This window comes from Caretta caretta, chromosome 5 (assembly GCF_965140235.1).
Source record: "Caretta caretta isolate rCarCar2 chromosome 5, rCarCar1.hap1, whole genome shotgun sequence".
Taxonomy (NCBI): domain Eukaryota; kingdom Metazoa; phylum Chordata; order Testudines; family Cheloniidae; genus Caretta; species Caretta caretta.
In genome coordinates, this window is record NC_134210.1 from 73,831,065 (window position 1) to 73,857,369 (window position 26,305).

The window sequence follows — 26,305 nt, forward strand, 5'->3', positions numbered from 1 at the left end:
CAAGTGCCATTATGAAAGGGGATGGCTATCTAGGAAATACATCATAACATGGCTCACAAAAGAAACTTCACACTAAAGATGCAGCTAAATATATTGGCAGAAATTTGGGAGCTGGAACTAATCAGAGTTAGAATTGAACAATTTCAGGACCACTTTGGAGTTCAGGTAAGCATTAGCCGGTCAATTGTTGAATTATAATAGTCATTCTTTCCTTGCTGGTTCAGGCCTATTAAATATTATTGTTTATTATTACTGAAATGCAGAGACTCCAGTTCAATGGATTAGTTTGAGTTTTGATTAGTAAACTTAGGTAAACAAAGTGTTCCAATGGTTTCCAAATAAAGTAAAGGTTTCGTGAATTAATACCTTTGCTGCCTTCTTTTGATCTCAGCAATAAGACATTACCACTAGTACCTGTAAGAACCACACAAAACAGAAATTAATTTGCCCTGCAAGTCTTCCATATACAAAATTCTTGGCTTGAAGACAGAGAAAGTGTCTGTGTAGACCTGCCACAAAGAAGCTAGAGAGGCTAACTAAGCAATACAGTTCATTAAAATAAATCCTCCATTAAAAGTACAACCATCTCTTATGGTTAAGCCATAGCAAAATAAGTATACACTTGGGAGGAGATGTGGGACTCTGAGAAAATAGAGCTGTAAATAATGTAATAAGACGACAACATCTACTTTTTTCGCATAAGGAGGCACTACTCTTCATTCTTGTTCTTACAAAGGTCTGTCCAAAAACCACTGAAGCCAATGTAAAACTCCCATTGACTTCAATAGGCTTTGGATCAGATGCCAGTTAGAAAAACGGAAATGGAGCTTCTGTAGACAAATGGAGCTTCTGTAACCAAAACTTCCATATAAAGGATTAGCAGAAAAGAAAAATTGTCCATTATGCTAAAATCCCCCTCTGTGATCCCTTTTGGGGCTTGTCTATGTTAAGAAAAAAAAGGTGTATTTTTAATGTCTTAAATCCTTCAAGATCCCTTTCAGGATTTTTTTCTTCTATAAAATATGTCTAAAATATAATTATGTAGCTTTTTGGTTCTTTTCCCCCACTGATAATTGGATACTATATCATTTTGACCTGATATCCGATACGATCTATGTATAATGTCAAGTTTGCCCTTCTTTGGTTTTGCGAGAGGACTTTTTGGAAACTTGGATGTGAATGTCATGACTTTAACATCTAAATTGAGGGAGTAATTGTGATGGACCCTTTGACAAAACTATCTTTGCTCCCAAGTGTCAGTGCAGACATTGGTACTCAATAGGTGTTGCCAAAGAGAAACTAACAACATGTTTACCAATCTGTTTAGAAACCATTCCCGTCTCAAATGGCTATCTTTAAGTCACTTGTCTCCTATGAGGTTTGCAGTGTTGGTGCAGTCATGTTGGTGCCAGGATATTAGAGAGACAAGGTGTGTGAGGTAATATTTTTTTACTGGACCAACTCCTGTTGGTGAGAGAGACAAGATTTCAAGCTTACACAGAGCTTGGTGTCTCTGACCAACAGAAGTTGGTCCAATAAAATATATTACCTCACCTACATTGTCTCTATGTTGTCACGATTTCACTATTGCTCCTTTCACCATGTAGTCTGCCAAGGTACACACAAGTGTGATTTCTGATGTTGGGGTAGAGGAAGCAGAAGAAAAAAAAACAGATTTTTTTTTAAAAACAGAATACTTTCAGACCTTTTTATATGATAAAGAAGCAGAAGAGGACATCAGCCCATTTCACATACAACCCCCACCCCTTGCTCTCACCTTTATAACTGAAAAATACCCGGGCCTGACTGATACAGTATGTTAGAGTTATAGTTTATGTGATAAGATTGTAAATGAGTATTATTTGGTTGTTTGCAAATATTAAATACCTACACGTATCTTACAAGTTTGTTTTGGAACTGGGTATCCAATACTCCTCTTGCAATGAGCTAATGCTAGATTTGTAGTGACAATTGCTAGTGTGCCAAAATCTTGGTGACAAAAATATTGATGCCCGGAAGTAACCAAACACTGAGTAGGCCAGGTAGATTAACTTCCTGCAAGAAATTCCATCCATCAACCCTGGCATCTAAACTGGGGCACATGCAAAACTTCCTATACTTTAGCGATAAGAGCTAGAGTGGAAGTGAAAGTGTGAAACACCGACACTGTAATGTCTACAGTGCCACAGCTAATTGTCATTCAGCTCAGCTATATGAATATATTCACCTACTAGTATGACGTAAACAGCAGGGTGACAGAGTAGGGTATCAGTGAGCTAAGCTAAAAGGCTGAAGATACGTTAGCTAGAAAGAGAGATAGTTTATCATTCATACAGGTAGAAGCCAGAGAGAAGCTAATTGCTTTTTCAGGAGCTGGTGTGACACAGACATGTCACTTCTAAGATAATTAAAATAGAAAAAAAATAGGAGATATTGTGGGGATAGGGGAGCAATCATATGGAAGTTTAGATGAATGGGGCTTTATGTTGTCCCTTGTGAAGATATATAGAAAACATTTACAGTGTTTTGAAGAATGATAATTTGGATAGAGAGATGTCATTTATTGGATATAACCCTGTGTTACCTCCGGTGATAGAATCGGTGGTCTACCTGCTAAAGTAATTTTGCAATACGAGTTATACACCGTTTACCTAATACTTTTGAACTGGCATTATAATGACCCTGAGCTGGAGCACCGCCCTCAAAGTAAAGCCCATTAAGAGAACTCTGGAAGAGGACGCCCCTGTAAGGATCGCCTCAGGGCTTTCCCTCTGGAAAATTCCACCGGGGATAGAGCAAGTGTGCTCCCGTAGGGAACAAAGCAAGATGGAAGACACAATGCATTCTCCCTGCCACACACCTCTCCCCCAGGACCCTGGCCCTAGACTGACCACTTCTCCCTGCTCCACCACGCTCAGCCTTCTTGGCTATATCAACCCAGAATCCATGCAGCATGCTCAGTATGGTCTGAAAGATGAAGGACAGTGCCATAGAAGCAGCTCCCCACTCTTTCTTCATGAGAGTAGGACATGTGTGCGTGAAGGGTCCACTCCATAAATGGAGGTAGGTGGGATGATCCCACACCACATCGTTGCCTACTCAAAGGGTGAAACCCTGTCTTGGTTTTCATTCCTAGAAATTCTGCCTCTGGTATTGAATTGCTTGAACTAAAATACAGTAAGATAATTAGCAACAGGAAAATTAAGTTATTACCAGGGCATTAAGTAAACATGGGTACCAGATGATAAATGCAGTCCCCATTCACTTCAAAACACGGGAGAATGTAGAATGTAACAGGTAATTAGCATAATTGCACATGCACACTGGACAGATCCTCTTGCAAATGGACCCAAATACCCAGGTGCCTGCACAAATGCCTGATTTGCATGTGCAGCCCTGTAATTTTGCATTCAACGTGGGCATGCAGAGTGTGCATGTACAAATGTATGAGGACTTCCACTTACTGAAAATCGTGCCCTAAGTGTTTTGGGGAAAAAGATCATAGTGAGCTCTCCCCCCCCGCAACCTGGCCCCACACCCTTCAGCCCCCTTTGGCAGGCAGATCTCAGATTTTCAGCCAAATAAGCTTAGTTGTTTCTCTCAGACAGACAGCTCCACTATGGAGCTTTAAATCAGGAGTTCTCTCGGGGGCAGGGAGAGGGTGGAAGAAGAGGGGATATATAAGATCTCTGAGCCAGTCTAGGAGAGCCTGTTCCCAATGCCCAGCAATTGGAGGTACTACATGCATAGCACCTCTTGATGTATTTCCCCAAGAGGCAGACTAGATGGCAGTCAGGACTGGGGGCAAGAGAGAATCCTAGACTCTGATCCAAGACAATGGATGGTTTGAGCAGTCAGGAAAAAGCTACAAGTCCCCTATCCCAGTGGCTCTCAACCTTTTCAGACTATTGTAACCCTTTCAGGAGTCTGGTTTGTCTTGTGTACCCCAAATTTCACCTCACTTAAAAACTACTTGCTTATAAAAATCAGACAAAAAATATGAAATGTCACAGCACACTATTATTGAAACACTGCTTACTTTCTCATTTTTACTATAATATAAATATTGTACTTACATTTCAGTGTATAGTATATAGAGCAGTATAAAAAAGTCATTGTCCGTATGAAGTTTTAGTTTGTACTGACTTACTTCATTAGTGCTCTTTATGTAGTCTGTTGCAAAACTAGGCAAATATCTAGATGAGTTGATGTACCCATGGACAACCTCTGCGTAGCTCCAGGAGTATGTGTACCCCTAGTTGAGAACCGCTGCCCTACACTCTTCAACATCTTAGAGTCCCTGGAACCAAGATTTTTCCTTGGTTCGGCCCAGAGTTTACAGGGGAATTAGGTAACAGTAAACTACATTATACTAACTAGGATTAAATCAGCTCTTTGTTTCTATTATAAAATGTATATTTAACCAGTAATGGCACAATATTTGAATTTATCAATGCTGCAGAAGTACAGAATTCAATCCACTTTATTTCCCTCCCTTCTCTATGGCTGTGTCATGTAAAGTCCTGCACTGGGCTGCTGCCCAAGTAGTCCTTAGTTAATTGAATATAATTATTCAGCATCCTACTTTCAAATGCTAGAGCAGTTTCTCCTCTTCTTGTAACACAATATGACTGAAAGCCCCAATTGTTGTCTGAGACGTAATTCTTTCCTCTTCAGTACATTTCCTTCCATAATAATGCAGCACCTTGCAGGGTGTTGATGATCTTTAAATATAGTGCATGATGGTGAGCTAAGTTAGTAATGGAAGGTGGTTAAAGGAATTCCTTTAAAATGTGAATAGATCTTCACTCAAGGATGAAGATGATGAGCATTCAGAGCTTCTCTTTCTATTGTTAGCCATAAATAAATTAACAAGGCAGTCAACTAGCATGTTCATGCTGACCTGACATTGACAAACTGGTAAAAAGCAGGAGGATAAAAGAGGATGGTTTTCACTGAAACAGAGCCCTCAGATATAAATAATTGTCTCTCAGGGCTGAGGGAAACTCTTAATCTGTTTGGAACATCTAGATAACTAGTTGGTGTTGTATTGTCTCTTAAGAGGTCTCCTGTCTCATTTTAAGAGATGCAGCATTTATGTAAAACAGATGAAAATAAAACATGAGGCTTTTCAAACACTTAAAATCATTAGAGACAGAGTGCTTTAGCAGACCACACCACTCACAGCTGACTGAGCCACAAACATTAACAGGCATAAGTAACTTCAACACCCCTTAATATGTTCTGTTGTGAACTAAATTGGGGGAGAGTTTCTTTAAGCATCTAGTACTTGACACTCCATTGCAACGTCAGCAGTTAGCAGCACAACAGCTAGACCCAATTCACCTCTTTGGGAAATACTCTTTCCAAGGTAGAGATACTAAGCCACATGCAATATATAAGAGCTGATGTTTCCTGGAGCAGACACGTCACACAGCAACATCTGCCAGGACTTCTGTAGTAAGTGCTACGAAGAGTTTTAGACCTTAATCCATCTGAGCACTGCAGCATATGCTCAACTTTAAGCAAGTGAGTGGTCCCATGGACTTCAGTGGGAGTGCTCACTTGCTGAAAGTGAGCATGTCCTTAAGTACTCTGCTAGATCATGGCCCAAGAAATAGAAAAGGGCAACTTCCTTTGCATCTACTGGATACAGTGTATGATAGTTGGACATAGCACTAACACCATAGTGTTGCTAGGACTATCTTTAGCCATTTCCCACTTCTACCTTCTTGGCCCTCCCCACTTTTTTTTTTTTGTTTTGTTTTTTTGACTTTGTTTCAGAAATCTCCTGTTAAATAGCCTGTCCAAATCCAGCTATCAAAGCTTATTCTTACCCAAGCCAGGAGTCCCCAAGCCTCTCCCTAACAATGGGAAATTCTCCTTCAGACAGTTCCTTGTAGGTCTCCTGTGTTGATGGGAAAGAGAACGTTCCTGTTCCTACATCAATAGACGACAATTATTCAGGACTGTTAGGGGGCTTACTCCTTCACCCACTTCCTTCCCTGTTTTTTCTCGCATGAACAGAGAGCAAGAATACCCGAAGTCCAAAGGTGCAAACAATTCAATGTTTATTCGGGTGAACTTCCGCAAGCATGATTCCAGTTTCCTTCCTTAGTGTCCCTCTTCCCAGCTCTGACATCACAGAGCCTTACACCTGTGTCCCTGTTCCCATTCCTGCCCTTTAGCAAAACATGATTCCAATTTCCCCACCCCCATTCCCTGTTCCCATCTCCCCCCCACACACACACAGCCACCCCCTCACCCTCCTGATTGACTGCAGACTATAGGTTTCAGAGTAACAGCCGTGTTAGTCTGTATTCGCAAAAAGAAAAGGAGTACTTGTAGCACCTTAGAGACTAACCAATTTATTTGAGCATGAGCTTTCGTGAGCTACAGCTCACTTCATCAGATGTATACCGTGGAAACTGCAGCAGACTTTATATACACACAGAGATCATGAAACAATACCTCCTCCCACCCCACTGTCCTGCTGGTAATAGCTTATCTAAAGTGATCATCAGGTGGGCCATTTCCAGCACAAATCCAGGTTTTCTCACCCTCCACCCCCCCACACAAATTCACTCTCCTGCTGCTACCTTCGAGACACCACTGACTTCCTGCGGAAACTTCAATCCATCGGTGATCTTCCTGATAACACCATCCTGGCTACTATGGATGTAGAAGCCCTCTACACCAACATTCCACACAAAGATGGACTACAAGCCGTCAAGAACACTATCCCCGATAATGTCACGGCTAACCTGGTGGCTGAACTTTGTGACTTTGTCCTTACCCATAACTATTTCACATTTGGGGACAATGTATACCTTCAGATCAGCGGCACTGCTATGGGTACCCGCATGGCCCCACAGTATGCCAACATTTTTATGGCTGATTTAGAACAACGCTTCCTCAGCTCTCGTCCCCTAAAGCCCCTACTCTACTTGCGCTATATTGATGACATCTTCATCATCTGGACCCATGGAAAAGAAGCCCTTGAGGAATTCCACCATGATTTCAACAATTTCCATCCCACCACCAACCTCAGCCTGGTCCAGTCCACACAAGAGATCCACTTCCTGGACACTACAGTGCTAATAAACAATGGCCACATAAACACCACCCTATACCGGAAACCTACTGACCGCTATTCCTACCTGCATGCCTCCAGCTTTCACCCTGACCACACCACACGATCCATCGTCTACAGCCAAGCTCTGCGATACAACCGCATTTGCTCCAACCCCTCAGACAGAGACAAACACCTACAAGATCTCTGTCAAGCTTTCTTACAACTACAATACCCACCTGCAGAAGTAAAGAAACAGATTGATAGAGCCAGAAGAGTTCCCAGAAGTTACCTACTACAGGACAGGCCTAACAAAGAAAATAACAGAACGCCACTAGCGGTCACCTTCAGCCCCCAACTAAAACCCCTCCAACGCATTATTAAGGATCTACAACCTATCCTAAAGGATGACCCAACACTCTCACAAGTCTTGGGAGACAGGCCAGCCCTTGCCTACAGACAGCCCCGCAACCTGAAGCAAATACTCACCAACAACCACATACCACACAACAGAACCACTAACCCAGGAACTTATCCTTGCAACAAAGCCCGTTGCCAATTGTGCCCACATATCTATTCAGGGGACACCATCACAGGGCCTAATAACATCAGCCACACTATCAGAGGCTCGTTCACCTGCACATCCACTAATGTGATATATGCCATCATGTGCCAGCAATGCCCCTCTGCCATGTACATTGGTCAAATTGGACAGTCTCTACGTAAAAGAATAAATGGACACAAATCAGATGTCAAGAATTATAACATTCATAAACCAGTCGGAGAACACTTCAATCTCTCTGGTCACGCAATCACAGACATGAAGGTCGCTATCTTAAAACAAAAAAACTTCAAATCTAGACTCCAGCGAGAAACTGCTGAATTGGAATTCATATGCAAATTGGATACTATTAATTTAGGCTTAAATAGAGACTGGGAGTGGCTAAGTCATTATGCAAGGTAGCCTGTTTCCTCTTGTTTTTTCCTACCCCCCCCCCCCCCCCCAGATGTTCTGGTTTAACTTGGATTTAAACTTGGAGAGTGGTCAGTTTGGATGAGCTATTACCAGCAGGAGAGTGAGTTTGTGTGTGTATGGGGGTGGGAGGGGGATGTGAGAAAACCTGGATTTATGCAGGAAATAGCCCGACTTGATTATGTAAAGAGTTGTCACTTTGGATGGGCTAGCACCAGCAGGAGAGTGAATTTGTGTGGGGGGGTGGAGGGTGAGAAAACCTGGATTTGTGCTGGAAATGGCCCACCTGATGATCACTTTAGATAAGCTATTACCAGCAGGACAGTGGGGTGGGAGGAGGTATTGTTTCATGATCTCTGTGTGTATATAAAGTCTGCTGCAGTTTCCACGGTATGCATCCGATGAAGTGAGCTGTAGCTCACGAAAGCTCATGCTCAAATAAATTGGTTAGTCTCCAAGGTGCTACAAGTACTCCTTTTCTTTTTAGTAAAACTTGAGTTCTGCTTTGCTATACCTTAACCAATCATTTTCCTGAAATTTAACTAACCAATCCTAACATATTGTAACATGATTATGTAACCAATTATATCCTACCACCTTAATTAGTTTACACCCAGCAAAATTAATTATACAGCAGACAGGAACAATCACAGAACCAGACAGAGATTATACAGACAAACAATAGCAAAGTGGGAACTATAATGACAAAACAATCCAGAAGTAGGATTTCACATCCCAGCTATTGATAAGTGAGTTCTTACCAGACAGGATGCTATCAAACTAAGTTACCTTTTACATTTTCTAGGCACTTCCCTTTCTCTGGAGGTGATAGGAATACAATCCTGTCCTGATAGTGCCTAACAGCCAATAGCACCTTATTTCAATGTGACTAGTTTGGAATGTGAGGATGTGACTGGTCCCTTCCCAGCTTATGGCTGCCTCTGTTGCTTAGCCAAAGGCCTTGGCCTAAGAACAGGGCCTCAGACTGTCACAGTAAGAGAAGGACCTTACACCGGCAGACAGTGATTTTGAGTCTCTCTTTTATACCTCTATAACTAGCTAAGTGATAAGAATACACCTAAATTATTAGAGTACAGGCCCTTTACATCTATATCCTAACAAGGGCAAATGGGTTTGTCCATGGTAACAAACGATATTATTTCATAGTGTTTCTTCCTTTAATTATTGATTTGAACTGTTTTTTATCTTAAGTGTCAACGTACATCCAAAGTCCTTCCTTTAGGTTTTATTAATCTGTATCCCTCCTTTTCAGTCATTCACCTCTCTCCCACTTTCCATTCTATCTTGGAAGGAGCTTTTATTCGAGCTGTGTCTCAAGCAGAGAGCCCAGAGTAAAGGACAGTGTGTTCTTTCACCACCCCACAGAACATCAGTGATGGAGTGGCGGCTCCAGGAACCACAAGTGCCTCCCTTCGGCCCCTTGTTCCCATAGGGTCCTAATTCACTGCTGTCATATACGAATGATAAATTACTACCCCCCTTTACAATCTACTCTTGCTGGTGTGTTTTGGGTGGGAGGATGGGGGGCAAGCTAAAGCTCCATCCATCCCCCCACCCATTTTGTGCCCACCTGCTGCAGTGAGGAAGTAAGTGGGTACACAGTGCCAATTAACCCTGCACACCCAGACCCAAGGTTCAGGTAGCCAGCACTATGGTGTAAGGGATGTTCTTTGCTCTTTCTTACTCCTCTGCATGGGTGTGTGGCGTGTCTCACAATCTAGCTCTTAGTGAGTACTATATCAGCCACGAGGATTGGGGAGTTGGATTATTTTTCCTTTACCTCTTTTTCTAAATAGAAAAAAAGTTTTCCTTTGTACTCAAAGGTGTTTGTCCTTGTTCCAGTGAAAAGAGGCTATGTTTTAATCGGGCTTCTGTCCTAATTCCAGGCTAACACACAAACAAAAAAGAAGTTGGTTATACCTCTAAGCACACCAGCATGTACCAATTAACAGGAATGAACTTTTGCATTCAAGAAATCCAAATTCCTTTTGCCTTCCTGTGAAAGCCAGAAGTAAGTTTCCCTTGCATTTTGCTTTGTCTTGGCACAGTAGATGCACTCATGCATCACATAAATGCACAAATGGTGGAAATGCAATGCCTCATCAAAATCATCACCCGTTCGCTTGATCAGCCTCTGCTTCTTGAATAGAAAGATGGGATGCTTCTAAAGAGCACTACAGACTTAATTCAGACTAATGTCTTTTCCTGAGCAGATGCCTTTTTTGGTTGGCATGCCCCTCTTCCAAGTAGTGATTACGGGAGCTCATTTCCTGATTTCAGATCTGGAGGAGATCTGATTTTTGGGACTTAATTTACTGAGTTGCCAGTAAATGCTCTCTCACTGAGGATTCTCATTTTCTTCTTCCCTTCCCCGTATTTTTAATCTTATGAGCAATGCTATGCTTATTCCATTTGTTTGCACTAGTGGCAACCTAGGAGACAGGGGGAAAACATTTATTATCTGCTCATTTCTTTCAGTTCAGACAGTTTCCTTCTTCCTCGCCTCTTGAATTCTGTCAAGAGGTTCCCTGTATCAATGTATAAGGATGTAAATCTTCTGGGAGGGGAAGAGGGGACAGAGCTTGGCTAGCTAGAGGATGTTATAACAGCTTTTGATTGGTTACTGCCTGCCAGAAATCTGCATAAGGAGGGCTACTGTTGATCTGCACTGATAGAAAGCAGAACTGAAAGAAAAGTACAATTTCTAAGGTCTACATAAAATGAAAATATGTACAGGGAAAATAATTAGTAGCCCAATTTTCTGAGGTGTACAAGCATGTACAATTCATTCACATTAATGGGCCTGCAGAGGTGCTCAGTACCTCTCAAAAAATCAGGCCTTGAGTGCACAATACCAGACACACTATACTGTAATTACCAACCATTTCACTGATGACTATAGATAAACTGTCACTGATTTCTCTTCATAACTACTACAGAGTCTGTATGTAATGTTTTCCATCTTCTTCAAGGGCATGATAAGAGTTACATTAATGCATATCAGATGTCCAGTATGGAAAATTTATGACCCTGATGTCGGATACTGTTTCAGAATAACAGGATGCTTCAGATACTTATCTCAAGTACATACAACTGCTGTTAAGAAGTCTGAACTAGCAACTCACATTGCTTAGAGTCCAGTATCCTCAACAATGAAAAAAAAAGAGCTTTCCTGGCTTTCTTTAAAAACAGAGGTACAATCTGACTGATCAAACAGCTAGCTGAACTCGGCACAATGAACAATTCATTCACTAAAAGAAAAGGAGGACTTGTGGCACCTTAGAGACTAACCAATTTATCTGAGCATAAGCTTTCGGGAGCTACAGCTCACTTCATCAGATGCATTCAGTGGAAAATACAGTGGGGAGATTTATATACACAGAGAACATGAAACAATGGGTGTTATACACACTGTAAGGAGAGTGAATTTATTCACTGAATTTATACCTTTTTACCTAGTTGTGAATTGCCTAAGAACAGACTGTATTTTCCTCAAATATGCTCATTTTTATTATGACTGGTTTAGGTTTTTCAGCCTCTGAATGGTTACTGCCAGCATTGATAGATTATATATTTGCCATTTTAAATTCAAGCCACTCTGAATAGATGCACAGGGGCCATAATATGTTCCTTTTCCCTGACTGATGAGCACCACTCTTAGAAACAGCTTTCTGATATGAATACTTGCCATTACGATTACAGTATTATCCTGGTTCCACTTACCAATCTTCTGTGCTGAGGGACCAGGCTGTCCCTTAGCACAATGCAGTAGCTCTGATTGGCTGGAGGTGGGTGATGGCAGCCAATTAGATCAGGATTTCCCTGTAAATTGCAGGTTTTCCTGGTACAAGGTCAGAAATCTGTAATCTGCAGGTTTCCGCCATAGGGTTGACAGGTCTGGGAGGGAAAATTAAAAAGGGATCACATCATATTCTTATCTGGAACTAGTTTTAACTGATACTCGTTAAAAAAAATTCTAAGTTGTGAACACAGCAAACCTAAGTAATCATGTGGATCACAATACTGTTCCCCTCATTTTCCCTTCCATTGGTTGTCACATCTGGGCTTTGATTAGGTAGCCATCTTTTTGAGCCAGTCTACATATACATTTGTACAGCACCTAGAGAAATGAAGCTCCCAACCTAACTGGGACTCTAAGTGGCGCCTTCACCATTTTCATAATAATGCAGTTTCCTTCACACAAAACTTTTACTTTGTACAGGGACTCAAGTTTTACTCAGAGCCTATGGCAAAATTTTCAGCACATACAAGTGATCAAAACTTCCAACAACGTAATTATATATGTGAAAGTGAAACAGCGCTGTGCATCTCCTTGCTCAGACATTTCCAGTCTCCCCCACCTCCTAATTCCTTGCCCAGCGAATTCCAGTATCCCCTACAGCTCAACTCACAGTTTCTGTTTCTCTTTTCCACCCTGTCAGTTCCAGTTTCAGCCCCCTAGCCCCAAATTCCTTGTCCTAATCTACATCCCCCACCCCACCCCCAATCACAGATCTGGCTCATCCCCTCTGCATTCAAATCAGGTTTCCTCCTTCATGCTGCCAGAAGGCTTGTCCACATGAATGTTTTGTTCATGACAAGATGGGGTGTGAATCTACCTGGCTCCAGCCTGGGGTGGATTAAACCTTTGTGTGTACCCTGATTCCGCACATTAACAGTTCATTAATGTGCTTTGATCTAGTCCTATTTCAAAAGTTGTCTAAATCAGTGATCTGGGCATGGGCTTAAGGATAGAAAGATTAAGGGGAAGGAAGATTACTGTTATGCTGTTAATGCATTGTAAACCTCTGTAACTGTTGTAACTCACGAAACAGGAAAAGACGCATTAAGATAAAGGGCTTCTCCTGCGTACAAGATGGCCAATTAAAGTCAAATGGGGCATTGTGTAGTCTCAAAGGAGAGGGGCCCTGTGATTGCATTCCAAATTCCCTGCAGGAAGAAGAAACCTACACAAACTCATTCCATCAGTTTGGGCTCTTGAGCAGAGAGGATAAAAATCCCGGACGTACAGAAACTGAATCTCTCCTGTCGTCTGGACTCTGAGGGGCAAAAATTCTTAAACATACACAAAGAGATCCCCAGGCTGCTTGGCCTGGGTCAGCCCTGAAAGACATTTTGAATTGACAGATCACTACAACTCTGTCACTGTTTGAATCACACACAGAAACTCATTTGGGTATAAAGGCGTGCTTGCGTGAACCTGTAAATAACTTATTTCTTTTTTCTAGTTAATAAATCTTTAGATAATTACAGAATTGGCTACAGACATTGTATTTGGTGCGAAATCCAAGATAGAAATTGACCTGGTATCTTCTTGGGACTGGGAGCAACCTGAATATTTTGTGATCTTCAGTATAAGTGACCACTTACCAGATAGCCCAGTATGCCTGGGTGGCAAGAGAGACTGGCATGTTCAACCGGACTGTCTGTGACTCTATTAATTATAAAACGATTGTAGTACTTTGGGAGTTCACATTTGTTACTTGGTTGGTGAAATCCAATTATAGGGATTGGAGTGTCTGCTTTTTGACAGGCTGTCCTGAGGTTGGCACTCTTGGTCATGAACTACTGCAAACAGTGTGGCAAAAACTAAATGTAAAATATTTCCTATTAGTCTTCAGGTCTTCCCATAATTATTAGAGATATTAACTCCTTTTTGTAGGGATGAATTCAGGTCCCAAAGCTCAGGAGTGTTCAAATAAGTGGCTCTGGCTTGCGCATCCCTCAAATGTTTAGGTAACTTCTAATTCTAGAAATGATATTATCTCCTTGAAGGGAATGCCTAAAGTACCAGGATGTGATCATATCAGGGCATGGTAAAGAGGAGGCAGGGCATGGCCAGTGTTTGCATGGATCCATATCTGCCACAGCAGAGTGGCATTGGGGAAGCTGAAGATTTTATTCCCCCTGAACACTGAAGAATGCCACTGAACTTTATACAGGTTTGGTATCAGCCTCCATATAATTCTTTGGGTGGCCTGTGCCTACATGTCATGCAAACTGTTTGCTGAAGCACAAATATTATATGACAAACTATCTGTTTTGCAGACATTGATCCTAACCTATTATTTGTAAAGTACTGTTTGATCTTTACTCTGCAAAGTAAGAGAAATTTAAATGAATGAGTCAGTCTTTGTCATTCTTACCTCACAGGCACAGTATATAACTTGCTGCCCCATAGCCTCGATGAAGAAGCTGAAGTGCTGCGACTGGCAAGGACACCGGAAAGTAATTTGAGAGATGTTACCTAAGACAGTGATGATGAGGTCGAGTGTGAACTCAGCACACACCGTGATTCTATGTGTAAGCACCTCTCTCTCTTCTCTGATTAGGCCTTTTCAGTTAACTTACAAGGGAACAAAATACTTGGGAGCTTTGCAAAATATGCCAGATCATTTCAAAGGGGACTCTGTTTTATTTCAGATCTGCAGGTCACCTGAGATTATTTAGCATTTGTAGTGCATGGCAAGAAAATATAGTCCCAGTTCTGAACCCCCTATGCATACAAGTAATCCCATCGACTTCAATAAGGCTATATACACAAGTAAGGGTTTCCAGAATCATGCTCAAAATTTGTTGTGTATTGTTGTAATGGCATGGTACTCACCTCTTGTGAGCACCTGTACTGGTCAGATGCATCTGCGGTCTTTAAAATAGTCCCAGCCCTGGTATCAGGCTGGGCCACTAAGTAGTTCAGTTCCGCTTCTGGGGGTTTATTGCTGTCTGATTGTAGGCCAGTTCCCCAGTGACCTATGGGGGGGACCCAGGCCCACCCACTACTCTAGTCCCCAGCCCAGTGACCCTAAGAATAGCAGTTGCATCACCATGTCCCTTTAGCAAAACCGCCTTCAATCCCTGGACCACAACCCCAGCCTTTGCCAAAGTTTCACCCTTATCTCAGGGATTCACACTTACCTCAGCCAGGGGCTCTTCCTCACTGCCCTGGTTCCTGCCAGCACTGAACTGTCCATGGTGCTGCAGTTCCCTTTAGCTAGCCAGGAGCACCATCTACAAACCTCTAGCTCCAGCAAGGACCTGAGTGTTTCTAGCTCTGCAGCTCCTTTTATATGGTCCTCCTGGGCCCTGATTGGCTGCTCCCTGCAGCCACTCTAGGCTGCTTGGAGGACTCCTCTACTGCTCCTTTCCTGGGACAGGTGTGGCAGGACCCTGAGACCTCCAGCAAGGGGCCTCTGGGCCTAGTCCACCCCATCACAATCATATTAAATGTAAACTTTATATTTCTAAATACAGTCCCCAAAGGATCCAATTCTGACTTTAAGCAACAGCCCTTTGTTGTGTGGGTGGGGCAAAGCTTCCCGACATCAGCAGGAGCCTGCAGAGACATTGTAGAAAGGAACTATGCCTCAGAGCATTCCTGAGGAGTGAAGCAGCCAAATCACTGTTGAAGAGAGTGGAGCGTGTATTTACTTCCACCCTGGCCCACCTATTCCAGCTAATAAGATCAAAGGCAGCAGGGCCTCAGCTCTCCACCTTGTCCTCTTTTGTAGACATATACCAAGAGCTTGTTCATTAAAGTGAACGGCCCTCACCCTGAGCTCCAGCAGCAATGCTAGCTCAACAAAGTCCTTTCACTCCTGAGCATATGGAAACCCAACATGCCTGGGCCCAGTACAAACAGAAGTGGTGTCCTTGTGCTCACTCCTCACACACTTGTGTAGGAGCTGACCACAATCTAGCCCTAAATGTATTCATGAAATAAGAAAGGCTCCAAGTCAAGCACATTTTCCCTTATGTTATTTAAGGTCTAAGGTCCTATTTTCCTCTTGCTAAACAAATGTAACATAGGAAGGGGGGAAAACACATTTTTCTCTTAAATGCTTCATGTCTCCACAATCTGAACAATTACTGCTTGTTGCTGGCTCCCCTGTGATTTCAACTTCTCCTCAGGGAGGAAAGAATTTCTGACAACTCAGATGCCTGGATTCTGATTCCTGTGTTTTGACAAAAGTGACACAAATGTGCAACTCAGAAACTAGGATAAAATGTGCAACTCAGAAACTAGGATGATTCTATTTAGACTGAGGAGGGCTTTCCTAATTCAGCATGTACAAGTGAACAGTGAGCTAAAAGTTTACTGAATGAAAAAGAACAGCAAGAGATAAAGATAACTAGCCCTAGCCAGGAATGGAAAAGCCACACATGGTGCGAGTTCTCTCACACAGAACACTTCAGCTGGTGTAGCTGCAGTTCTCAAGACTACAGTTCTCACCTTCTCCTGAGCCCAATAGCATCACAAATGATCTGGTGGTTTTAGGGTAGACAAATAACTGCTCCGTCGGACACAGCTTCCTGAACTGTGGTCTTTGGACCACTGTTATTTCAAAGAATGCTGGTTGGTCACATGATTCTGGCTCCTTCCTTATTTTAAGTTCCTAAATATCATTAAAGGGTAGTGAGACATGTAACATGGTTAATGGTAGTTTCCCAGGTAAGCAATTGCTAAAGTTGTTGCAGGGATATTATGTAATTGTAAATGAGTTAGGAAGTGATCCATACAATCACAAATGGAAAGGGAGAGGATCCTGGAATATGATAAGAATGAGTAAGGTGCTGGACTAGTACTCAGGAGATCTGGATTTACTTCCCAGCTCTGATCCACCACAGACCACCTGGCTGACCTTGGGCACTTAACCTCTCTCTGCCGGAATTCACCATCTCTAAAATGGAATTAATAATGCTATCTTTCTCCCATCTTTTGTTTGTCTTGTCTAATTAGATGGTAAGCTCTTTGGGGCAGGGACAGTCTTACTGTGTGTGTGTACAAAGCCTCGCACAATGGAGTCTCAATTTTTGTTGGTATCACTAGGTGATGTCATCATAGAAATTATATATAATCTCTGGATTGATTAATGGTTCATACTGTGAAAAGTTTGCATATACCTATGTTAGCATGAACACTGGTATAGTTGTATATTGTTTGTGATCTACCAGTTCCCTCAAAGAAATGAGCTGTTTATTTCATGAAACTAACCATGTTGGGTTAACATTTTAATTAACATAAATACAAAATAAAAGTATGATATCAGCTCACCTCAGCTGTGGTAAGTGCACCCTCCTGGGGCAGGGGAGTAGGTGACTATGATTCTGTAGTTGTGTTAATGTTACCACACTGTTGTAACCTCAGTACCCCAGAGGCCTGGCAGTGGAATTAAGTGCAAGAATTAGTACAGTGTGAATCTGGGTTAGAGTTCTGTTAATAAGCAGTATTAAACCTATACTTGCATGTGCATGCACGTATGCCTTTCATTAGACAGCTCAGGTTATGCTTCTTCCCTGCCAAGATAGATGTCTTCCCTGGGGCTGCTCATGCGGCCATTGGTTCTGTCTGAGTCTCCACTCCACAGCATTCTTCAGTGTATGGGGCTCAAAGTGGGTGAGACTTGCCCTCAATTGCTCTTATTCAACCTGACTTAAGCAGGGTGGCACCAGCATAACCGAGAGCAGAATTTCCCCAGATCTTTAAAGGGGTGTTGTCATTACTGTAATGAGATCCTGTGTGAACCACGATTAAGGTTTTAATTTATTCTGAATGCATTTGGTATGAAGACCTCAATTCCTTTGCAAGGGTAAGGGCCACTGAAAAACACCAGTCACCAATCCTTTTGCAAATTAATTAAATGCTTCTTTATTCAAACAATTTTCCACAGCTATAATTAATTCTGGGAGAGACAGGAAAAAAAATTAACAAACAGAGAAAAAGAAAAGGAAATTAACAAGAACAAGAAACAGGAGCAATTAAAATGAACTGTCTCCAGTTGTCGGCTGAGCTCCTTCATTCTCCCTCCATTTCTGCTTCTCTTGAATGCTGCTCTTGATAGCAGCTCTAAGTAATTTTGATTTTCTCATAAAGCAACTTTCTGGTGACATTAAATAAAGTGGGAAGGAGGCTTGTAATAAAAGTACTGTTTGACTGTAGCAAAGACTGCTGCACCTTACAGTAAATTCAGGTGCTATCCCTGGTCTCCTCTCTTTAGGAAACAAACCAGACATGCCAAACCTGTGGGGGAAAAACACAGAAATTGGGCTGGTTTTTGGCTTAATTGGCTTGTGAGTTGCTTGTTGGCTAGTTTTTGGCTTGTAGCTTCTTTTTTCTGATCAGCTCCTAGCAAGCAGGGGCAATGGGGGGGGAGGGGGGAAGAGAGCCAGGGGTGCACAGCGGGCCCACCACAGTCCCAGACTGAACGCCGTGGTAGTCACATAGAGTGTTGGGGTTCTTAGGGATTGGCTTGTTTTGACCCTGTTTTGAAATAGGATTAACTTTATTTTTGGCTTATTGTGAAAGTCGGGGTACTTATTTACCGCATGGAAGTTGGCAACTGTGAAACAAACTCTTCATGGAATCATAAAAATTAGAGCTAGAAAACACCAGCTGTCATCTAATCCATCCCCCACTCCCCCCAAAGCAAAAAGAAAAATGACTTTACCTGAAAATTAATACAGCCAGACTGTATTAGAGCAAAAAGATAAACCATTAATCCACTAAGAAGCAGCCCTTGATCATTTTGATGTCTTTAATATTACCCATTGATATCTGCTGTCATTGCTACAACTAAAAAAACCCTTAAAGCTATGAATAGACTCTGTCTTTGTTTTAATTAATCCCTTCTATCTATTTGATAAGATTCATAAATTTTATTGCTCCATTTTCTGAATGTTCATATGGCCTGTTTGATGACCCCAGAGGGTAGGACTTCTGGCGTAATGCTCCTGAAGATAATATAAAAGAGTTGGATCATCAAAAATTGCTATCTAAAACAATTCCTGAATAGAAGTGCTAATGGTTCCCAGGATTAAAGTTACTAAAGATCGATGTATAGCATGCCTTTGTACTTTGTTTCTATCACATTGTATAGTTGAAAAGTTCCCTTTTCTCATTAAGTCTGCATTTCACACAAATTACACAGCAGTGTAGTAATCAGAAATGGGAGGGTTTTTTTATTCTTTCCTTTTCACTAAAACAAGAATGAGTAGTGGACTCTGCTTCCCTTTTTTTTTTTTTTTTTAATAAAGAACAAAGGCCTTGTCATAGGATAAACTCAGCAATCTCTATAGTAAAGCAGACTAATATTTAAAAGATGTGTGAGAATTTGGGGGATCTCAATTTTTCCCCCCTGACCTTGCAAAGGGATAGTTTTTGCCGTTGGTTTCCCCTGGCTGTTTCTCACATCTCATTGCTGAGAAATGAGAAAGTAAAAATACAGCTGAGATAACTGTGAATCAAACTTCTTGCTGAAGGGGACTTTTAACTCACGACACACCCTTTGCTTTTGGTTTATGCCCACAAAACAACATATACTGACAGACCACTTAACACAGAGTGTCTAAAAGACTCCCAAGTGGGCTTTGGAGTGCACTAAAGGGAGAAGACTAAAGAGTGAATGACAATTAAAAGGGACTTTGTCAAAGCTGTCTGAGCCTTTTTATCTTGACACATGCTCTATATTAAAACCCTTGGGTGGCTTAGCGCATATATTCATTGATGGAGGAAAAAGAGCTTGGTTCTTGACAGGCTTCTAAATCATACGTTAGGCAAATAATTCCGCACTGTGATCGACGTAGCATTGCTCTAAGCTTTGCAATTAATGAAATGTAAGAAAACAATTGTAAGAAGGAAAATATTATGACTGTTGTTGAGAAAATCTCTTTTTAGTCATTTTTTGTTTTGGTATTTTCCAAATGTAACATTTCTGATCTAAGATGAATGAACCTAAAGGTTTAACTTCAAAGTACCACTATCTTCAGGACTAAAAGGCTGGTTTAAAATTAACATGACTGAAGCACTTGATTTAGCAAACTGGCTTTCCCATTGCAATCTCTGAGAGCAAACTGTGCATATTTTCTTTTTCTTGTCAATTTATGATCATTGGAATTGGCCTTTCCTCCATAGAGAGTGACATGTTGTGACTTTCTGGGATCGTTCCGGTGTCAGTGGGGTGGTAGATGAACATTGTAATTGAGGAAACTCTGATCTAAACACAATTACTTGGGATTCAGGTAATTCTCCCCTGTAGAATTCTTAGGAACTAGTTTTCACAAAGTGGCCACTTTTCTGCACATGTAGGTGGTAGGAGTTACAAATGTCAATCCCCTTTGCTCAGACGGAAGGCAGGTTGGTCTGGAGGAATAGCAGAGCTGGAGTCTGGAAGCCTCAGATTCTAATCCAGGTCCTGCCACTGACTTGCTGTGTGGCCTCTTAAAGAAGTAATGTCATCTCTCTGCCTCAGTTTCCCTCACTTTTAAAATAGGGATATTTTTATCTTCGGTACTAAGCTACCATTTAGTCATGAAGAGATGTTGTGAGCTTAGAGAGGACCTGAACCATTAAAGTGCTCCCATTGATGTTAATGGGAAAAAGCAGAGACTGACTTTAATGAGACTCAAGCATATGCTTATGCATTTTGTAGACTCAAGGCCTTAATGTCTATACAACATTTTGAAGATATCAAGTTCTACACTTGTGATAAATATTGCTACTCTATTGACTATAATATTATTATTATTAAATAGTAATTTAATTTATTTATTATTATTTATATCGCCATCATAGTGCCTAAAGGCTCCAATCAGAGATCGGGGCCCTATTGTGCTGGGGGCTGTGCAGGGAGACAGTCCTTTCACAAAAGGCTTACAACCTGGGTTATTGTAGGAAGTTGGCAGTGATACAGGGCACAGTTAAAGTTGTTTAGATCACCTTGGGTGCACATTGCCATCCAAAATTTTCAAAGTTTCTTTTTTAAAAGTTGAACCTCAGCTTTGGATGTCTACATTTCCCAAAGTTTTGTTGGATTTTATTTGTTTCAAATTTCATTGTTCTTGTAAGGCATTTTCCTTAGCGTTAGGCCTGCTCAACTTTAGCTCCAGTGTAAAACAGCCTTGCTTGTTTGGCCTGGGAACTTCCTTAGGTTTTACAAATATGTAGTATTTAGGAGTTCACCCAATATTTAAGATAATGTTGATCAGCTCAAACTGTACCTCCCCGTGGAGCTTGCAAGTCATATAGACGCTCCAGCAGAGGTGACAAGCTGCACAGAAACACTGGTCGCTATCATGGGAGTATAGTGGAGCTTCCAAGCTGAACAGGGACTTCCACAAAGTTTGTAAGCGACTACAATTCTCTCCACGCCACCTACCTCATGGGACTGAAGATTGACAAACAAACACATCTGTTCTAAGTGCCCCTCCTAGACCAGAGCTGTCACAGTTCAGGACAACTGCACCTGTATTTCCCTTCATGGTCCAGGAGGCTCCCAGCTCCTCAGCCATCACTTCTCTGGGGTAGAGACCCACGTCTCTTTCCCTTGTAACCAAGGTTCTTCCAGCTGCACAGTTCCCTGCCTAGAAAGGCCAGTGTTTGCACTTTGCTTTTTCCTCAGCAGCTATAAACAGCATAATTGCCCATGGTTATAGGCTACCACACAGCTCTTTCTGAGCAAGCACATTTATTCTTATAGTGAAAGCACTACAGAGAAAATATATTAAAAAAAAAAACAATAAAAGTTCCTGTATCCCCCTACAACCTTAGCAGAGGTCATCCCCCACCCCAACTCCAACAAGGGCTCTGGTAGGAATAAGGTCTTCAAACCCCATCAAGAGGTTTTTCTTTGATTACAAGTTCGTAAAAATCTCCACTGGGCAGATCTGCATGTTTCTTTATACAGCTTGGGCTTTTGAGTTTCAGATTCTAGCAACAGGTAATCAGTAGATAATGGTTCTCTCCTCAGAGCATAGCTACTGAAGGTTGGGTTCTTGAATAATCAGAGGAGGTCATTTGCATTCCCCCACACCCAGTATTTCCCAGGAATTTCACTTCTCACATTGTCCCAAAAGATCAGTCCACCACATTGTTCAATACAGTCATCCAGTAATACATAACTGTTGCATTTATTACAATGGACTATAGAGCTACCTAACCTTAATTCAATAAGGACTATCAAGGAAACTGCCACATCTGTTGCAAGACCCACTTCCCTTTCCATATGGGTCCCTACTTGTCCCTTTCCGCCATATATGGGCCATGTAAAATTTATAAAGTTTATGTCAAGCCACACAGACTTTATAAAGTGTAAATAGGGCCATGTGGTCTGTGACCTTACGAGCTATAACAATTTGCTGAAATCAAGCTAGAAGTGTTAAATGTTGGACCTACCATTATGTTAAGTTAGCTCAACTGATTTAACTAATTTGGGGGAGAGGGGGAAGTACTTTTCCTAGCTCAAGATGGTTGAACAGGTTTACAACACAGATGATTTTTCAACATTAAGAAACAATTTTAAAGATGGCATATTTCACCTTACTAGAGTTGAAGTAGAACAGCAGGAAACATGAAAACAATACTGATTGTTTTAAATAGACCACATTCATCATTTTAGTTTCCAGTTTGAGCTATAGAATGTAACAAACAGTAAGATGGCAGGTCAGCTACTGAGTATTGTATTAGGTACATATACACTGAAGATTTAAAGCATTCACAATGCAGTTATGCAGTACTTCATTTTTTTCTAGTTGACACAAGAGTTTGTGGATTAGTATGAGGCTGTCAGACAGAGAAATCCAAATCCATTACCACCAGCTCTGACAATTTTTTGTTACTAGTCTCAGGATGTTTGGCATTTTTCTTAAAGCCACAGACCCGAGAGTCAAGTGATTAAATGAGAATCACAGCTTTCCTTTTCTTTCTTTGAAGTCAGTTGCTATTCCTCATGATTGCAGAGCAAATTTTGAAAATGCAACTTGAGTCTACTCTAAAGGCTCAGAAACCAGAGGACAAAAAAGGAACACAATGTTTATTGTTTTTAGAACTCATAATCTGAGGCTTTGGCTCATGATTTTTGAAACTTGGGATTGGCAACTCTGAAATCTATTTGGACCACACGAACCTTTGGATGATATTCACTGTCTGTGTATTAACACCTTGAGGGAATGCACCAAGCAGTGACTACAAGTGAGTGAAGAGACCAAACCCAAGCAAAGGGTCCTGTGCTCTGGTAAATGGCTGGGCAGGATTTGTGACTTCCTCTCTGGGAAGAATGTTCTGACAGTAGTAGGGATATTCCCCCCACACCCCAAAGTCTTTAATTTCTGTGGATGAGGTGGTGTTACCTCAGAATTGAGAGTAGTGTTACCCCAGAACTTGACCAAGCTAATCACAGCCATATTGTGTGTATTCAGCCACCATTAATTAATAAATGGAACACCACACTGTTAAGGCTATGTTATAGTCATGGGCAGTAAAGAAAAATCCACAGTCCATGACCTGTCCATGACTTGTACTATATACCCCTGACTAAATCTTGGGGAGGGGGTTGGCCTGAGAGGTGCCGCAGGTGCTGGGGGGGGGGAAAGGCCCCCAGCTGGTGCGGGGGGTGGGGACAGCACACAGCCTGGGACCCCTGCTGGTGCGGGGGGATTGGCAGGGCAGGCAGGCTCCATATCTGGCTTCGTGCCTCCCTGGAAGTGGTGACATCCCTCAGTTTCAGCAGAGATGTAGCCAGACAGCTCTATGCGCTGCCTTCTCCCCAAGTGCCGGCTCCACAGCTCCCATTGGCTGGGAACCATGGCCAATGGGAGCTGCAGGGGCAGTGCACCGAGCCCCCTGTCCTCGCCTCCCCCTAGGAGCTGAGGGATGTCGCCCTCCCCTGAGGTAAGCATCGCCCAGAGTCTTTAACCCCTCCTGCATCCCAACCCCCAAACCCTGAGCCCCACCCACCCAAACTCCTGCAGCTTCTGGAGGAGGGAAGGGTGGTGGCTGCTGCAGAAGTCGTGGAGGTCACGGAAAGTCATGGAATCCATGACTTCTTGGGGAGGGGGGCGGCCCAGGGGAGAGCCACAGTTGCTTGAGGGGGGTGAGGGTCGCTTAACTATGCCTTACAGTTAAGGGTAAATTTGGACAAGCAAGGCTTTTGGAGGGAACGTCAAACAGCTGCATACTTGCTGTTGCTATTCAAAATTAAAAAAATAAAACAAAACAAAAAAGTTATTAAAAAAAGTAAATAGCAACCTTGGTTTTAAGTGCCCTCTAACATATTGTTGTTGTAATTAAAAATGTTTTAAATAATAGTTTATAAAAATTTAAAAAATTGGTCACCCATAAAGGTTACTGTGCTAACCCACTAAAAGTCACTATAGATTACGTATTTTGTTCAAATTAGCTATAAAAAAATAGATAAAAAAATTTGCTTTGGAGCAGTCCAAGGGAACTTTTCTTCAGGCAAGGAGCTGACATCTAAACTCCCCATCAGCTGGACAGAAAGAAGGCCCCTAATAGCCCAGATGGTGATCACTTGAAACCATCTTCAACTGTAGTTACCTATATCTGGAATGTCCTAAACCAATTGTGTGTGTGCGCACGCACACTTAAAAATCTAATAAATAGTAGTTTTTTTAAATAGTAGTTTTTTAAAAAAGCACACCGGCTTGTATCAATCATTTATCAGCTGGATGAACTGCGCCCCCATTGATTTATTCCTGACACTGCCTTAAAAAACAAAACAGTTAAGTTACCACTGCTTTGGGTTCTGAGAAACCACAGGTAACAGTGGCTCATGGAGCCTCCTTCAGCGAATAGCCATGACAGATACTGTTCTCCTGAAGAGGGGCCCTTCACTGAGCAATATGGATTTTGCTATTATATCCTTTTTTCTTTTGCTTTACCACAAAAATCAAAGCATTTTACAGAACAGTCTACACTTATTTATTTCACTAACTCTCCTTCCCCTTGTTACTCTACCTCCTTACAGATACATTTACTTTCCACAAATATTAATAAAAAGTTGATTGTCTCACATCCGTTCGCTCCATATTTGCTTCAGCATCTGGACCTGAACACCACACTTCTGTTGCTAACACATATAAACTGCAGGCTGGCACACCTGCAGCTGCTTCCAGCTGGATGGAGGCTCAGCTATCAGTTGTTCATTTAACACGAGGCAGATTGTGATGGTGAGGTTCATTATTTTTCCGCCAGGGATGGGTGGCTGTCACTCCACTGATCTGATTGGGAATGAATGGGAGGTTTGAGAAATGGCAGAAGGCTCCATTTGTGTCCCCAGCTCTCCCACGCACAGAAAGAAAGAGAGAGAGAGGGACTGATTTGTTGTACATTTCTGCTCTAAAAGTCACAGGTAGGTTTGCTTGTTTTAACAAAAAGAATGTGATTACATGATATTCTGCCTCCAGAACAAGCTACAGATCCTGCATGATAAAGGGAAATGGATGTGTTCTGGGCGGTGGCCAGGGACTCTGTTTTCTTCATGTGTAGTGTCATTCATTGGTCACCAGTCTGAGCCCTGACATATGTATTCAGGAAAGGTAGGTGGCTGTGCTCAGAGACCTACCTGTACACACACACAAACAAATTATTCCATGTTTTCCTAGGGAAGACTCTTTGTAGCTTGTTTATAATAAAGAAAAGGCGGCTTGAGAAATCACAATGTTTCTCTATCATATTTTTCCACCTACCTGGCATAACGTCACAAAGAAAAGGCTGTCGGCTGCATGCTGTGAGGGCTTTTACAGCTGGCCCAATGATTGTGGCATGATTTAGAAATAACAGACCTGCATGTGAAAGGAAAGGAGTGTTGATCCACTTTACCTGACTTTCAACCCTCTTTTAAAATGAGTGACAAATCAGTTAGGGACAAAAATACTGCACCTTGTCTAAGAATTTCCTCATTTTGTAAGCTACACCCACATGGAGTAGGTCTTGCTATCCCAATTTCACATTTGGGGAAACTGAGGCAGAGTGGTTACATGATTTACCAAAGCGACAAAGAGATTTTGTGTCAGAACCTGTACCAGAATTCTGGAGTAGTCCTCTGTCCCAAGCCACCTTCTTAGGAGGTAAGATATGAGCTTTGATAAATCAATGCTATTATGGCTCTGAGCTCTACTGTTGCTTTCCTAATTTTGCTGGTATAGAACATCTGGATTTAGCTTCAATGACAACCTTAGATCAAATATCACGTGGTTGACTCATGTAGTATGAGCTAGTATTGCTGGCCACATGACACTGCCCCTTCCTATCCTCTGACCTCTTCTGGTGCTAAGGGATGGAGCCTGACCAAGAAAACAGAGACAACAGCTCAGTCTTGGATGCACTTGTTTTTCTGATTCCAACTTTGTCAATGATGAATCAGTGGACACCTGTGAAGAAGCCAGGATGGGTAGGAGCTGCTGAGAGAGATTTACAGATTCAATGT